The sequence below is a fragment of the Bactrocera tryoni genome, unplaced genomic scaffold (assembly GCF_016617805.1).
Source record: "Bactrocera tryoni isolate S06 unplaced genomic scaffold, CSIRO_BtryS06_freeze2 scaffold_11, whole genome shotgun sequence".
In the NCBI taxonomy this organism is placed as follows: domain Eukaryota; kingdom Metazoa; phylum Arthropoda; class Insecta; order Diptera; family Tephritidae; genus Bactrocera; species Bactrocera tryoni.
Genome location: NW_024395824.1, coordinates 10,867,138 through 10,884,913, shown reverse-complemented (window position 1 = coordinate 10,884,913; position 17,776 = coordinate 10,867,138). Strand labels below are relative to the sequence as shown.

The 17,776-nt window shown below is 42.8% G+C and overlaps 1 protein-coding gene and 1 pseudogene across 6 annotated transcripts in view; both read right to left on the bottom strand.

The window, feature by feature from the left end:
* LOC120779652 (polycomb protein PHO-like) overlaps positions 1–17,776 on the bottom strand; it is a 46,782-nt gene that overhangs the window by 13,025 nt on the left and 15,981 nt on the right. The window lies entirely within an intron of this gene.
* On the bottom strand, positions 13,050–17,356 carry LOC120779764 (annotated as a pseudogene).

The following is a 17,776-nucleotide window of genomic DNA, read 5'->3' as shown; positions in this document are numbered from 1 at the left end:
ATTATACGAACGGTTCGGGAAGATGGCGTAAGGCGTAGCGCAACCCAGCCTAAAAAAAAAACAAAACCACGGTAGATGAGCGTGTGGTGGAAAAGAATCTAGGAAAGATCATAGAAGCCACATTAAAGCTACAAGAAGCAGATAAAGGTGAGCCGAGACTCAACGCGACTGTGTGAAGAAACCCGAAGAAGAGAGCATAAAATCAAGGTGGCCTCTGCCGAACTCCTCCTCAATCTAGAGAGGATCGGCTACAATGCGGTTTTAGTTCAGGGATAGCCTCTAAAAATTTGATAGCTGGACCAAAGTCACCAATATACTATACGTACTACCCAAATACAACAAAATAAAAGTATGCAGTTATATATTGATCTTAATTTCTCTTCAGATGTGAGATGAGAGTGGACTCGATGCAATAAGGAATCGTTGGTAGACCTGGCCAACACTTTTGTTGTTGTAGTGGCAGAGTTCTACCGAGTTGACAGTCCTGGGCAGGATAAAAATCCGAGTCCGTTCCGGTTACGTTGACCCGACTGTCGAGGAAACGGCCTAGCCAACAATTATTTTCCAGGGTGCACAGACGATATAATACTCCAACCTGTAAGAGATAGGGCCACTCTTTTCAAAATTCCGCCATGGAAACTCCCGAGACTCAATGGAGTTGAATTGACAATTAAGGAGCATACATATATACTATAATTTTGGACAGCAAGCTGAGGTGGTAACTCCATGCTGAGGAGAGAGTGAACAAGGCCAGTGGGGCGAGGGTTTACTTGAGACCTATCACCTCGCCTCATGCATTGGTGTTACACAACGGTAGTCAAATAAATCTTATTTTATGGTGCTCTGGTGGGGTGGACCGCTATGATCAAAATTTCATAAAGAAAACCGATAGAACACATACAGCTACCTGCTATTTTCTACAAAACGGGAGCCTTTAGAACCACTCCAACGGCGGAAAGGTTAGTCAACCACCAATCGAGATTGCAATATAAAGCTCTGTGGCAAAATGCAAGATTGACGGCATTGGGTGAGCTCTCTACAAGTACCTTCGGGCATAGCTCAATAACCGGGGGGCTGGTGGACAAACATACACATACGCTTTATTTGGGAGAGAAGGTTTCAAGCCACACTAAAGGAAAATGAAAGGCACAGAAGCCTGCGACACATCAGAGAATCCAAAATGGCTAATGAAGCGGAGGCCGGGATCTATTTCTGGGAGCTGAACCTTAGGCGACCCATCAAGGTTCCGGAGTACTGCAGTATCTTCCAGGCGTAAGCATTTTCAGCGGCCGAGATAGCTACCAATGCAGGAAATAACATAAAAGGATAAAAATATACGTCGATAGGAATCAATATCACATCGGATTACGACAGAGAATGCCCATAGAAGCAGTAGATGTAACGTCTGCCGGATAGTGACTGAATATATGTATACTGGGTTCCAGGCCACAAAGGAGTTCCGAGAAATGAAACAGCTGATGAGATTGCCTAAAGTGCCATCCGTCTAACAAGTAAGGAAAATACGGAAGTCAATAAGAACGATATACAACGAAATTTCCGAAACGGCCGACAGGCGGATTGAATTCCTTAAGTACATGCAGGATCGCCAAGATCATGTGCAAGCGGCCCTTAGGAAAAATCGCTTGCTTCTTACTCACACAGTCTCGAAAGGATTGCCGGACGGCTGTTAGCTCCCTGTCAGGTCAAAACCTACTGGCATCATATGCCAGCCGGATGGGCATAAGTCATAAGGATACATAAGTGCAGAGAAATTGCAATGAGAAAGACGCTGGAACTCAGCCTATGCCTATATTCAGCACTATCTAGAACTCGTCTCCCGTTTCTAAGAACTTTAGAGCTCAAAGAACTGGACGAGGTGTCAAACGTACACAGCAAAACGTTCTTAAAGTTGGCAAAAAAAAAGTTGACGTTCTGAGTGACGAATTCTTCACATCAAATAAAATTGGCGTGATATCCGGTATAACATACATATCCTACCCTATATGAATCTGCATACAGGATAATTACAAGATTTTCAACAGTCTTTATACTCTCGCAACAAAGTTGCTAACTAAGAGTATTATAGTTTTGTTCACATAACGGTTGTTTGTAAGTAATAAAACTAAAAGAGTCAGATGTAGGGTTATATATACCAAAAATGCGTTAACCGACTAACAAAAAACGTCAAAAACACCAAATTTGACGGAAGAAATGGCAGAAGGAAGCTGCACCCAGGCTTTTTTTTTAAATTGAAAATGGGTGTGGCGTCGCCCACTTATGGACCAAAAACCATATCTCAGGAACTACTCAACCGATTTCAATGAAATTCGGTATATAATATTTTCTTAACACCCTGATGACATGTACGAAATATGGGTGAAATCGGTTCACGACCACGCCTTCTTCCAATATGACGCTATTTTGAATTCTATCTGATGTCTTCTCTGTATAATATATACATTAGGAACCAATGATGATAGCGGAATAAAACTTTACACAAATGCGGTATTTGAAAAATATGTAAATGACGGATAATGAAATCTCGATTATCACTTCATCATGCGAGAGTATAAAATGTTCGGTAACACCCGAACTTAGCCCTTCCTTACTTGTTTTCTGTTATAGTTGAAGTTCACACCGACATTGTGACTGTATTTAGCCTATTTTTACCATAGGCACATTGATGAGATATTTGCGTTTTTTTAGTCAAAAACAGTAAAAATTGCGATTATGTCAAAGCTATATACATATATAAATATATAAAGTAAATGTACCTGAAATGAAGTTATTAAATTATATTTAATCTATTCGCGAATGCAGACTGTCCACATTGCCGTTGGAGACTTATAAAACAGCTGTTGTTATTAAAAGTCCTGTTTTAAATATTTCCCATTTAATGAAAATAATGGACGCAATTTTTGAGTTGGGAAGCCGATGCATTGCTTTTAATTTATTTGTCTGTTTACATTTTTCCCCCTTTTTTAGGGTTGTTGTTTTAACGGTTATCTAGACCCCGTTAGGATGGTAAGGATTATCTAAGTTGTTGTCGACGTCATATAACGAGCCCAAGAAACGTGCTGTTTCGACGGGATCGGACCAAAGGGAAAAGTTTGTCAGATGAGTGGGGTTGGCGGGACATGCTAAGAGGTGGCCTGTGTTATGCGGAGATTCATTGCACGCAGAACACATGTGTGTTGGATATGTCGTGGTCTATTCTAGCCAAGTAGGAGTTTAAACTGCAACAATATCGAGAACAAAGCTGTGCTAGGGTCACTCGCGTTTCTCAAGGCAACTCGAGCTTTTCGTCTGCAATGGGTGGTGATTTGATTCCAAGAACGCCATTCACTGGAAGGGAGTCGGTGAAGGTGTTGTTAGCTCTACGGTGAACTTCCGTCAGTACCTGTCGGAAGTTCGGTCGGCGTATTGTTCGATGTCGTCGACGTAATTGGGGAAATATCTCTTGATGTTGCTAGGAGACGGTTCCGCTCCATGCAGGTGACTGCAGGGCTGATATCTGCGAACACATCCCAGCAGGAACTGTTTGAAGAGGAGTTCATTATGCTGCTTAACCGGAAGCATAAGCGTCTCACTATGTAGATGTTCAATGGGAGACATCAAGAGGCATCTTGTCGTGGTCCGGAGTGCAGTTTTCTGACAGGTCTACAGCTTCCTCGTCTGCGTTTCACTGCATCTAGGCAACCATATTCGTGCGGCGTAGTTTAGAACCGCTCAACCGATTGCCTTGTAAGTTGCCAACAACGTTTCTTTGTCCTTTCCCCATGTGTTGCCGGCTAGCGACTTTAGGATTTTGTTGCGGCTTTGTACTTTTGCGATAATAGCGGACGTATGAGTGAAGGAGCATAGACTATCAAAAGTTACACCTAAAATCTTAAGATTATTGTGTCGGAATCTTGACGCCATCGACGGCAATTTTAAGGTCAAGTCTGTCGCTGTGGATTCGGTGGGCGAGAGTGTTAGATTCCGTGCTGGGAAGAAACGAGAAACGTCGGAGAGATAACCGTTTACCTTTGAATACATGCCATCGATTCCAATGCCCGACGTCAATATCGTGCAATAATCAGCGTACAAGGTTATGGAAACTCCCTCTGATGGCTGTGAGAGTTTTGAGATATAGAAGTTAAACAGTAGCGGGGAGAGGACACCACCCGGCAGAACCCCTTGTTTAATTCTTCTCAGCTTTGAGTTTCTATGGCATAGTTCATGGTCCACCTCTTCAGTCCTAAGAGGAGCGTAGTTTGTTCGATCTCCTGCAGTAGCGTTCTGTGACCGACTGTGTCAAAAGCTTTTGACAAGTCCAACGCTACGAGGATCGTCCTCTCACAGGGTGGTTTATGGTTGAAGCCACGAACTATCTGAGCCTTTATGACGCTAAGTGCTGTGGTGGTACTGTGCACTTTTCAGAATCCATGCTGGTGGTTGACTAGGCTTAGGTGGTGAGTGAAAGTCGGGAGTAGCAAGGCCTCAAGAGTCGTCACTACTGGGGAGAGGAGAGTTATCGGTCGATAAGATTCCCCATGTTGATTCCATCAGGGTGCGCAGTCTTTTAGCATTTTTGGCCGTCGGGTAACACATCGTTTGGTTTTGTCTACCGAAGGTGCAGTGTAAATTGCCGGCTAAAATGGCTCGCGCATTTCTTCGGGTTGGAAGAGGCATGTCCATCGAATTGAGCTTTAACTCGATCATCATGTCTCTTCGGATTAGACATAGGCTTGACAGTAGTCCAAAGCTTACTCACACCGGTGGAGATGTTACAGAACTTCAGATACTCTATCTGTTTCGTCCGCTTATGATGGTATAGCAATTGCCGAATCTCCAAATTCAAATTTCCTTATTCGGGGATCACAGGGATCGGCATGGCGTAAGGTGTCGCGCTCGTTAGCTAAAACAGCTGCTTCGGTTGGGAACTTAGGGAGGAGTTCCGCTATACTTCCAGCCGGGATGAAGCGAGAGGTAGCTGCAGCGATCACCTTGCGGGATCAATGTTTGCCAGGGATTACACCCATAGAAATGGAAAAAGCGGTGAAGGTGTTCTCAGCAAATTCTGTGAATCCGACACAGTTAACTTTTTTAAAGTTAACGAAGGTGCAGTTGTACACAGAAAAAAGTCGAGAAGTTCTTTAACCAAGATAACTATGGGTAGATGGTTTGATTAGCATAGGTCACCAGCTTCTACTGTTTATCAGACCACTGTTAGCAATGGTAATATCGGGTGAGCTATTGCAGGTGCCCATATCTCCGGTGGGGGCTTCCTTATTCATTGCGCAGAATGTCGAATCATTTATCTGATCCGCCAGCTACATCCCCCTACGATCATTTGACAGGCATAAATGCCAAATATCGTGGAGCGCGTAAAGTCGCCTAGTACCAAACGGGTTTCACCACGAAGTAGCGCACCTATATTCGGTTGATATCCTGTAGGGCAACATGTAACTAGGCAGATGTATTTTTTAAATATTTCGAGCTCGACATCGTAGGGAAACATCCCCGCGGTCGATGTCTTCATCGATTAGGGGAGTTAACAAGTCAGAATGGGTGCTATATTGCTAGTGTAAGCTGCTGGGGACCGAGGAGGTTCTCTGTTGGCCAATCGGGATGAGTGGCGGCGCAGTGCGCGAACTGGGTGCAGATTGCACAGCCGTAGAGGCCAATGTCGCAGTAGTGAGCTGGCAACATGGGGTACGTAACTCGTGGTGCACTCCCTATGTGTCTTAAGGCCTGAGCAGGTCTTAAGATGACTCCATCCATGACCGAGATGAAGTGTGGGTGGAGCCTTTTGGCGCAAACGCAGCAAAAAAAAATTCCTCCGGGCCCGGGTTGGACTCGATGCCGGCCCTTTGCCGGATAAAATCCGGGTCAATTCCGATGCGTAGAACCAGCTATCGTGGGAATTGGGTCTTAATCAGCTGTAATAAATTTCACTATTGACAAACATATTGCGAGAAATCAGAGTAGCACAGCAAGATTTCAATTAGATTAAATTCAAACTCCTCAAGTCTAATTTCTGTAAGACGAAATTTTAACTGATTAAGTGTCGGTGGGAACATGGTATAAATCACTTATTGATAAATAGACGGCGATAGTGTAAAAGTTATCATTAGGTAAAAATACGCATAGAGGTTCATTGTGTCGAAACAAATCAACAAAGTATACAGCTGCCTGATGGGGAGAATCATACACCCTAATTACGGATGGGTAATGAGTTAAAGTTGCCATTATATGTGCGTTGTATACTCCAACTACTTTATTTGCAAAAAACAACAGATGCCAGTCTACTTGAGGCCGCATATAAAAACCCTTTACATTTTTGGCAAGTACTATTCAAAATATTTGGCAATATTGCTCATTTTTTTGCCAAATCGATGTCTACGATTTCCGTGCAGAGATCCATATTTGAACATTTAAAAAAAGCTTACTGCTTGGGGTCACGAAATTCGCTAAAAGCGGTACAAATTAAGGATTACAATTTGAGGGCATGCACCTGGAATGTCGGGTCCCTTAATTGGGAAGGTGACGCTGCTCAGGTGGTTGGTGTCCTCGTTAGAGTGATGGCTGATATCACCGCCGTCCAAGAAATGCGATGGACGGGGCAAGGACTGAGGCGAGTAGGAGCTTGTGAAATTTACTACAGTGGCCATATAACGGAGCGCAAATTTGGTGCGGGATTCGTGATGGGAGAGAGGCTCTGTCGCCCAGTGCTATCATTCACCCCGGTGGATGAACGTCTAGCCACAATCCGCATCAAAGCGAAGTTCTTCAACATATCGCTTATTTGCGCCCACGCCCCGACGGAAGATATAGGAGATGTGAGCAAACATGCCTTCTATGAGCGCTTGGAGCGCACCTATGAGAGCTGCTCCCGCAACGATATCAAAATCGTGAGTGGCGACTTTAACGACAGGTGGGTATCTTTGGGGCACCAGTCGGTAAATTAAGCCTCCACGACGAAACAACCATAAATGGATCGAGATTGATCGACTTCGCCGGGGTCCGAAATATGGTTATCTGTAGTACTAGATTCCAGCATAAGAAATTACATCAAGCCACCAGGCTGGCTCCGGATCGAAACACCACCAACCAGATCCACCATGTTGCGATAGACAGAAGACACGTCTTCAGTGTTCTAGACATGCGTACCCCCCGAGGTCCTAACATCGACTCGGACCACTATCTTGTTGCAGCCAAGATTCGCACTCGTCTCTATGCAGCAAAAAACGCACGTCAATAAACACAAGAAAGGTTCGACGTCGAGAAACTGCAAAAACAACAGACAGCCGAACAATTTTCTACTCGACTTACACGCCTACTCTCGTCAACAATTCGGTATAAGGGAACTGTGGGACGGCATTTCAAGCTCCTTACGTACAATTGGAATTTAAGTGTGCTCTGCCCCATCCATAAGAAGGGAGACCCCACAATCTGCGCTAACTACCGTGGGGAAAGTCTTCTAAACATCGCATATAATGTTCTATCGAGCGTATTTTGTGAAAAAATAAAGCCCACCGTCAACAAACTGATTGATCCTTATCAGTGGGGCTTTAGACCTGGAAAATCAACAACCGACTAGATTCACCATGCGCTAAGTCTTGGAAAAGAGCCGTGAAAAAAGAATCGAAACACACCACCTCTTCGTCGATTTCAAAGCTGCTTTCGACAGCACGAAATGAAGCTGCCTTTATGCCGCGATGTCTGAATTTTGGTATCCTCGCAAAACTACAGTCTGCCAAGTAAGAGCGTGGTCGACTTTACCGACAGTTATTGAAAGATTCGCTGTAATTCCTTCGCGAGCCGATAGAGGGAAGCTTTGTCCTTGATGCATTGTCGACGTAGGTTCAGTTGTCGTTGATCTTTTGAAAGAGAATCACGTTAAACGCTATGAGTGCTAAGTACGCGTCGCGCAGCTGTGTTCCTTTGCATCCACCCGATAGGAAAAGTGAACAAAAAAGATGAAAACAGAATAGTGAATCTGTTTTCGCGGAACCCTGCGGCGAATGGCAAAAGGTTTAGATATATCCTACGAAACTATCCGAACCCTTCAACACAATGAAGAAGCCTCTGTTGACTGAAAAACTTGTGACAAAGCACTCGCTTGGGCGCATGAGAATATTGATACGAGATTTTGAAAATGTTGTTTTCACTGATGAATGTCTATATGGGCACGTTTTGTTCTCACTCGAGCCTGTCAACTTCCACTAATAGGCTTGTTCAGCGGACCGTAAAACATGGAATAAAGGTGCATGTTGTTGTTGTTTTAACGGAAATTCAATCCCCGTTGGGATGGTAAGTGTCATTTGTGTTGTCGTCGATGTCATCTAACGGGAGGCCCAAGAAACATGCTGTTTCGACGGGGTCGGACCAAAGGGAAGAGGGTGTTAGATGAGTAGGGTTCGTGGGGCATGCAAAGGTGGTCGGTATCATGCGGAGACTCGTTGCATGCAGAACATACATTCGGTATGTCAGGGTCTGTTCTGGATAAGTAGGAGTTTAACCTGCTACAGTATCCAGAACGAAGTTGCGCAAGGGTCACACACGTTTCTCGCGGCAGCTGGAGTTCTTCGTCTGCTATGGGTGGTGGTTTGACTCCAAGTACGCCATTCACGGGAAGGGAGTCGGTGAAGGTGTTGATGGCTCCGCTGTGAATGGCGGTCAGTACCTGTCGGAAGTTAGTTGTGTCCGAAGTCCGGTCGGCGTACTGTACGACGTCGTCGTCGTAGTTGAGAAATGACCTTTTGAAAGCAGATGGCTGCAGCGCTGATTGCTGCGAAAGCATCCCAGCAGGAACTGCTTGGAGGGGAGTTCATTATGCTCCTTAACTGGGAGCATAAGCATCTCATTGTGGAGGTGTTCAATGGGAGACATCGAGAGGCCGCCGGCCGGCCGATTGCCTTGTATGTTGCCAACGTTTCTTTGTCTTTTCCCCATGTACTGCCGGCTAGCGACTTGAGGATTTTGTTGCGGCTCTGTACCTTGGTGATAGACGCGGTCGTATGAGGAGCAAAGGAGCATAGACTGTCGAAAGTTACACCTAAAATCTTAGGATTATTGACAGTCGGAATTTTGACGCCGTCGACTGCAATATTAAGCTCAAGTCTATACTCCTCCGTCCAGTTTGTAAATATGGTCGGTGTGGATTTGGTGGGGGAAAGTGTGAGATTTCGTGCAGTGAGGAAACGAGAAAGGTCCGAGAGGTAGCTGTTTACCTTCGAACACATGTTATCGTTTCCATTGCTCGACGCCAATATCGTGCAGTCATCAGCGTACGAGGTTATGGAAACTCCCTCTGGTGGTTGTGGGAGTTTCGAGATGTAGAAATTAAACAGTAGCGGGAAGAGGACACCACCCTGCGGAACCCCCTGTTTAATTCTTCTCAGTTCAGCTGTTTCACCTCGAAATAGTACGGATGACTGCCGACCGCACAGATAGTTCATGGTCCACCTCTTTAACCCTCGAGGGAGCGTAGTTTTTTCAATGTCCTGCATTAGCGTTGTGTGGTTGACCGTGTCAAAAGCTTTTCACAGGTCCAACGCTACGAGGATCGTTCTCTCACAGGGTGGTTTCTGGTTGAGGCCACGAACTATCTGAGCGTTTATGATGCTAAGTGCTGTAGTGGTGCTGTGCACTTTTCTGAATCCATGCTGGTGGCTGGCCAGGCTCAGGTGGTGAAGGAAGGTCGGGAATAGCAAGGCCTCAAGTGTCTTCACTACTGGGGAGAGGTCAGTTATCGGACGATATCCGCGATGTTGGCGGGTTTCCCAGGTTTTCGTAGTGGGACCAATCTTCCGACTTTCCACTCATCGGATATTTGGTCAGCGACAGGTTGAGGACCTTGGTAAGACAGCTTACTCCCGTCGAGCTTAGATGCTTAACCCTTTATAGCATCATGTGAAAGATATGTTACAAACCCTTTTAGAGGGTACAAAACATATGAAAATTAATTTTCACTGTCATATCCATGCTGATTTAATTACTATAGATGAAAGAGGTTTGGAATTGGTCTTTGTAAAAATCAAAGATACTGTACATGATATTATTGTTGGATGTGTATACATGCCGCCTCTAACAACACTAGAAACTTATCGTGAACTACTTACAACTCTAAACTACATCAACGAAAAATTCAATAACTCAAAGCTAATAATCGTAGGTGACTTCAACTTGCCAAGCAGAATCCTCCGAGCCGATTGCGACAAATTTGTATACGATGGACTTGCTTTACTGGAATGCATCCAAATAAACAACCTCCAGAACAATCTTCTGGACCTCTGTTTCAGCAATGTTAAGGCTTACGTGGTTAAAACTTTACCTCTCGTTCATGAAGACAAATATCATCCCGCCATCATCATAAATCTAAAATTTCAACTCAACTTAGAACATTTGAATCCAGCCACTTAATCATTCAAGAAAGCTGATTACGTCAGTCTCAACGCTTTCTTTTTCCCCCGAGTCAATTGGACGGTACTGTATGAACTGGACACCATTGAAAGTAAAGTCAATTGGTTATACAATAGTATTGAAGAAGGAATATCACAATATGTACCTGTTCACAAAAAATCTATCAGTACCTAACCCTGCTGGTTCTTCTTTGAACTCATAAACAAGATTAAACTCAAAAAATCAGCACACACTCAATACAAGAAAAAGGAAAACCAACACAATTACAACCGTTTTAGTACTCTAAGGTGGGACTGCAAAAGACTCGCGGAATGTTACGGTAATTACATATACAAAGTTGAGAACATGGTCCAGTCTGACACTAAGGCTTTTTGGAAGTTTATAAAGGATAAAAAACTAAATAACATTGATATACCATCCTCAATGTCCTGGAAAGACCAAATAACCGACACCGGCCCGGATATTAGCAATCTTTTCGCCTCATACTTCAAGACAACATTTTCCACACATACTAACGGCAATCAGCTCGTTGATGCTAACTCAAATGGATCGTCACGCAACGTACACAGCTTAGAGGTCCAATACAATGATGTTCTCGAGCAGCTACTCAAATTAAATCCTAACAACCCGATGGTATACCAAACGTTTTCTTAAAAAACTGCGCCATCGAGCTTTTCAATCAGGTAGTTTCCCTCGTACCTGGAAACTGTCATATGTGAGTCCAATACATAAAAGTGGCCCAAGATCTGAAGTAACTAACTACAGGCTTATCTGCATCCAATCTTCATTAGCCAAGCTCTTCGAAAAGTTGGTTCTTGCTCAACTATCTTTAACAAGAATATCATCACTACAAAACAACATGGATTTGTGGGTGTTAGATCAACCGTGTCAAATCTCTACCTGTATGTCAACTATATACTCAATGCACTGAATGAAGGACAAAAGGTACATTCAATCTACACTGACTTCAGTAAAGCGTTTGATCGTGTTGACCGTGTGATACTCGTCTCAAAACTCAATAACTATGGCGTCAATGGCACCGCACTGGATTGACTCAACTCATATTAAACTGACAGGTTTCCTACAAGTCAGGGTTGACGGATATCTATCTAGAGAATGAGGTCACATCTGGAGTTCCTCAGGGATCACATTTAGGACCACTACTCTTTAATATTTTTATCAATGACATTGTAAACAATATCCTTTGTCGTATCCTTTTCACGCTCTCATAACAACATTGTCACCTACTACAAACTCAACAACGAGTATCTACAGGAATTAACCGAAATCAAGGATCTAGGAATTATAATAGATAACAAACTCACATTTGCAAAGCATATTGACAAAATAACTGAGCAATCTTTTAAAATGCTAGGACTCATCATCAGAACAGGAAGGGATTTCAACAACCCAAATTCTCTGGTCAATCTATATCGCTCACTTGTACTACCAATACTAGAGTATGTCTGTGTAATCTGGTCTCCATTTACTGATACACTTATCAACAGAGTTGAGAGAATGCAAACCAAATTCTGCAAGACATTGTTTTTCCATCAATCGTTAAGCGTGCAGGGACTCTCCACTGAGGACATTCGCTCCAGTTTCAGACTCAACAGCTTAACATCGCGTCGAAGGGATTCTGATGCGGCATTTTTCTACAAAATTGTCAACGGTCTGATTGATTCCTCAGAAGCACTCAGCAGTTTTGAGCTTGCTCCTACTAGCCTCTCACTCAGGCATAACAGACTGTTAAAAACAACAAAGACTCAACGAAAGTACATATACCACGGACCAAATAATAGGATTGCTAATCTCGTAAACTCACTACACGCAGACATTGATTTTTACGGAGGAACATATCAAGCCTTCATCTCGCACACCAAAAATGTACTGTTTATCTACCACTAACTCGTTACTTACATTCAACCGATTGTGTATATATAACACTTTCCACATTCTTACCTCTATATCATTTTTAATTTTGTATATTTACTAACTATTCGATGTATAAAGCCGATTGGCGTATGGTTTATTAAATAAATAAATAAATAAATTATAAATGGGAGAAACACGCATTTTAAATAGTTAAATTTTTGAACTTTAAATGCAAATATCTCAAAAACCATAAGTTAAGCGGCAACTATGTATACTTATATATTTTCTTGATCTGGAGGACCTTCTCTATCTGTACATATCCATTTTATCCCCGAAATCGGGGGATGCTATTCTAAAATTTACCCGTTTTTTATGTCGAACTTCTTTCTGCGACCGCGGCCGCACTTCAAAAAAAAAAAAAAAAAAAAGAATTAACCCTGGTCGGTCTAACACGGGGGTGTTCAGAGTTCTTTCTTGTCGAACTTCTTTCTTCACTGGCCGCGGTTCAAAAAAATAACTCTGGTGGGTCCAAAACTGGGGTGTTCAGAGTTCGTTTGTGTCGAAATACTTTCTGTACTAAATAATAATAAAGAAGATAGATAGAAAACTGTTGATGCTTTTTGACTACACAAATGTGGCAACACTAATATTTCTCATAAATGTAAGGTCACATATCTTTTGAAACTGTAGGTGCGCTAAATAGTTTTTAAAGTATATTTATTTATTTTTTTAAATGTACAATAAATGTAAAATTTAGATATATTTCAATGTGTACAGTGTAAATAAAAAATATATTGGTGCGGCGTAATTTATTACCGGCCGGCCGATTGTCTTGTGTGTTGCCAACAACGCTTCTTTGTCTTATCCCCATGTTCTGCCGGCTAGCGACTTGAGGATTTTGTTGCGGCTTTGTACCTTGGCGATAATCGCGGTCGAATGGGGAGCAAAGGAGTATAGACTATCAAAACTTACACCTAAAATCTTAGGATTATTGACAGTCGCAATTTTGACGCCATCGACTGCAATATTAAGCTCAGGTCTATACTCCTTCGTTCAGTTCGTAAAAATGGTCGCTGTAGATTTGGTGGGGGAAAGTCTGAGGTTCCGATCAGTGAGGAAACTAGAAAGGTCGGAAAGGTAGTTGTTTACTTTTGAACACATACCATTGATTCCATTGCAATATCATGCAAACATCTACGTACGAGTTTATGAAAATCCCCTCAGGTGGTTGTGGGAGTTTCGAGATGTAGAAGTTAAACAGTATGGAGGTGAGTACACCACTCTACGGAACCTCCTGTTTCTTCTCCGTTTAGATCTTTCGCCTCGAAATAGTGCGGATGATTGGCGACCGTTCAGGTTGTTCATGGTCCACCTCTTTAGTCCTGGAGGAAGCGTAGTTTTCTCCTTGTCCTGCAGTAGCGTGGGGTAGTTGACTGTATCAAAATTTTTTGACAAGTCCAACGCTACGAGGATCGTTCTCTCACAGGGTGGTTTCTGGTTGAGGCCACGAACTATCTGAGCGTTTATGATGCTAAGTGCTGTAGTGGTGCTGTGCACTTTTCTGAATCCATGCTGGTGGCTGGCCAGGCTCAGGTGGTGAGTGAAGGTCGGGAATAGCAAGGCCTCAAGTGTCTTCACTACTGGGGAGAGGTCAGTTATCGGACAATAGGACTCCCCGTTGTTGGCGGGTTTCCCAGGTTTCCGTAGTGGGATCAATCTTCCGACTTTCCACTCATCGGATATTTGAAGAGTGGTCAGCGACAGGTTGAGGACCTTGGTAAGACAGCTTACTCCCGTCGAGCTTAGATGCTTAACCCTTTATAGCATCATTTGAAAGATATGTTACAAACCCTTTTAGAGGGTACAAAACATAGGAAAATTAATTTTTCCCGTTTTAGTATGATATAGCAGCAATGTCTCACTCCATATTTTTCAATTTTAAAATTCTGTGGTTTTTTATGTATTGGCATCACTTATAAAACGGTACTTTCTTTTTCGCTGTGGTAAAGTTAGTGAATGCACGTGCTTGCAATAAAGATAAAAATAAGACAATTATTAGTGTTTTAATAAAATATTTAGTGGAAAAGTCCAGGTAAGTTCACTATTATGTTTAATTTCTATAAGATAATACGAAAAATGTTCACTAATACAATATATAGTGAAGTTTAGGTTTATACCATTTCTGTAACATTGAGTAATAAGGGTCACTAAAAATTTGTTTGTGTTGATTTCTTATATACTTCACCAGAATGGCGTCTCGTAACTTATCTGCTGATAAAATTCTTGAAGAGTTGATGAATTATGAAAGTAGTGAAGATGGGTTCGACACTGACGATAATAGCGTTACAGATCCCGATTTTGATCCTGAGGGCGATATAAGTTCAGACTTTGAACTCGATTGTGAGCAAAATGACGCTCTTTTGGAAAACGAAAGGGAAGATATTTACGTTCGCTTAGAGGAATCAGCCATGCCTACAAATGCCACTCAGAAAGGATCGTCACATCGCCCTAAACCAAAAATGAATGTAGTCTGGAAGAAAAAGAATATTGAACTAAATGAACATCAAATACGTTTCACTGGAAAGGAAGAACTGCCTGCTGATATTTTGGATTTGGAAACACCCATAGAATAGAATAGAATTTAATTGAGGTATGCACTGCGACCTTGGGTCTATTGTGCCCTCTTCTAACTCACAGGGACTCACCAAGCCCCAGCAAATCGATAAATTCTAGTAGTTTGCTGGGAGCAAGTGAGTCGATGTGAAACACCCATACAGTTTTTCCTAAAAATATTTCCTCTTGAATTAATCAAAGATATTGACTAATCAAAGATAAAGACTAACCTATACATAAGGGAAAAGGATCCCAACAATAGTTTCCATGTATCCGAAATCGACGTTCAACAATTTATTGGGATAACATACATGATGTCTTTGGTGCACCTCCCGAGAGTGACGAAACATTTGCTGCTTCAAATGTTGTCATGAGACTGGCCAGAAATATTCCAAAGAACCAAAACTATAAACTTTATTTCGACAACTATTTCACGTCACTTATAGAATACTTGCCAAGGAAGGAATTCTTAGTTTAGGAACAATACGACGAAATAGGATACCTGACTGTAAACTGCCAACAGATAAGGATATTTCGATGAGAGCCGTGGTCACAGCGAAGAATATGTTGGAAATGTGCGAGGAATAGATATAGCCACCGTTGTCTGGAAAGACAACAAAAGTGTAACTCTTGCTTCTAATTTCGCTGGTGAGCTACCAAAGTCCACAGTACGCCGCTATGATAAAGCAAACAAAAGGTACATAGATATTGAAAGACCTTATATTGTAGCCGAGTATAATCGGCATATGGGTGGGGTTGATCTCATTGACAGCATCATGGGCCCCTATAAGATATTGCTAAGAAGCAAGCTATGGCACATTCGTCTATTTGATCACTTTTTAAACCTTGCAATGTCTAATGCTTGCCTCTTATACAAAAGAGCTCATAAAGAAAAAAAATTAGAAGGCAATCAGTTGTCATCTGCTGATTTTCGTTTAGAAGTTGCCATGGTGTTATGCAAATTGGGTACAAAGTCCCCTATGAAACGAAGAGGAATTGAAGCGGAGATACAATCTAAAAAGCATAGGGCCCAGCCCAACATGTTCCTCCTATGGCAGTTAGGCAAGATCACTCACTGGCCGGTATGGGCCGAAAAACGAATTCGTTGCAAGCGTCCAGGATGTGTTGGAGTATCACAAACGGTATGTGAAAAATATGGTGTGGCTTTATGCTACAACAAGCAAAACAACTGCTTCAAAAAATTTCACACTTCTTAAAAAAAATGTAAATATTCACGAAATACAAATATTATTATTTAATGAGCTTAGAGACGTTGTTACATAACGTGACATATCTGTCACATACCCTTTTTTGTTGTTTTTCACCCAAATAAAAAAAAATTGTTTAAACTATAAAACACGTATTTCATTTCTATCTTAAATCTATTAGAAACGATACAGTTTTTCCGTTTTTACTTAGTTGAGTTATAAAGAGTTAAGCATAAGCATGTTGATTCTATCAGGGCCAATGAATTTGGAAGATTTCGATTTGTTGATGACATACTGAACCTCCCCATCGGTGAAAGTAAGTGACGAGAAGTCGTTTGGCATTTTGCGCAGCCGCCGGTAAACACATCGTTTAGCTTTGTCTACCGAAGTGTGCAATGTAAATTGCCGGTTAAAATAGCTCGCGCACTTCTTCGGGTCCGAAGAGGAATGACCAATGAATTGAACTTCAACTCGGACGTCATGTCTCTTCGGGTTAGACAAAGCCTTGACAGTAGCCTAAAGCTTACTCACACCGGTGGAGAGGTTGCAGGACTTCAGGTGCTCTATCCATTTCGTCCGCTTATAAAGGTCTACCAATCACCGAATCTCCAAATTGAAATCCCTTATTCGGGGATCCCCGGGATCGGCATGGCGTAAGGTGTCGCGCCCATTAGCTAAAACGGCTGCTTCGGCTGGGAAATTGAGGCGGATTTCCGCTATTCTTCCAGCCGGGATGAAGCGAGCGGTAACTGCTGCGATCACCTTGCGGAAAGGACGTTCGCCAACGGATACGTCCGTAGGAATGGGTACAGCATTGAAGGTGCTCTCGGTATATTCTGTGAAGTCGACCCAGTTAGCTTTGTTAAAATTAACGAAGGGGCGGTTGTCCACAGAAATAAAGTCGAGAGGTTTCTTAATCAAGATAACTATGGGCAGATGGTCTGATGCAAGAATTAGCATAGGTCACTAGCTTACACTGTTTATCAGACCACTGCTAGCAATGGTAATATCGGACGAGCTATTACAGGTGCCCATAACTCAAGTGGGGGCTTCGTCATTCATTGCGCAGAATGTCGAATCGTCGTTTGACAGACAGGAATGCCAAAGATCGTAGAGCGCGTAAAGTCGCCTAGTACCAAACGGTTTTCACCACGAAGTAGCGCACCTATATTCGGGTGATACCCTGTAAGGCAATATTATATTGAATTTCGAGCTCGACATCGCCTAACCGGATTGCTATACCATGACATTCTAGGGTAGTACCCTTGCGGTCAATGTCTTCATCGATTACACGATACTGCACGGTGTTGTGCAATATGAAGGCTAGACCACCACCATTATCTCGCTCGCGATCCTTACGTATGACTTTGAAACCGTCACAATTCTGAAGATCTGAGCGGCTGTTTAGCTTGGTTTCTTGGACCGCAGCTATCGATACGCGTTCCCGGTTCATAAGTGGAACTATCTCCTCGATCTTACTCTGGAGTCCGTTGCAGTTGAATTGAAGAATGCGGGTTTGTCGCGGATGTCCGCGGGTGAGGGAGTGGCGTGTAGGTGGTTTTTGTTGCAGCTGTAGAACCCGCAGGGGCGTTTGTCGCACTGTGGTCTTGCGGGGGTAAGACTCCTGCAGCACTCACGCGTGGTCCGTAGGCCGGAACACGCAAGGAAGT